This window comes from Numida meleagris, chromosome 1 (assembly GCF_002078875.1).
Source record: "Numida meleagris isolate 19003 breed g44 Domestic line chromosome 1, NumMel1.0, whole genome shotgun sequence".
NCBI lineage: Eukaryota > Metazoa > Chordata > Aves > Galliformes > Numididae > Numida > Numida meleagris.
In genome coordinates, this window is record NC_034409.1 from 131,696,106 (window position 1) to 131,696,706 (window position 601).

Below are 601 nucleotides of genomic sequence, written 5' to 3' on the forward strand. Positions count from 1 at the left end.
CAGCGTAGCTTTTTTTTTCCTTGTTTCTCCACTAAAGCACGCTGAAAATGAACAATAGCAAACAGCTGTCTTAATTTGAAGTGTTTCAGACAAGACTGCTTTGTTTGCTCATCATTCAATCTACTTTTATCAGAACTGGGGAGTGGGGGAAGACAGAGTCACAGTAACTATTGGGCTAATCTAGTTAGTCTCAGTACAACATCAGCACTTACCACTTCACTCTGTCTGGGTAGCCAGGAGCTGAGATCTTGGCTTTGCCCTGTCCTGTGCTTTCCTTGCAGCGAAGTGAGGCTAGAGCAGCTCCAAGGCTGCAGCATCACGCACTGGGACCAGCATAGTGATTTAACATGTAGAATCCTGATGAAGCAGTCAAGTTTCTCATCCTGTTTAGGAATCTCATTTGATCTGGTTTTTTTTTTTTTTTTTTTGTATTTTTCTTTTTTTTTGTTAAACTCGGAAATTTCTAGCATTAACGTACTGCTAGCTGAGACGTATTGTTCTCTTTTGTGTATACCTGATGTGTTCCTTTTAGACAGCAGATCTAGTCCCTCTTCATTTAACCTAGAAAAATCAACTTCACCTTTTCCTGAAAGGTAGACTT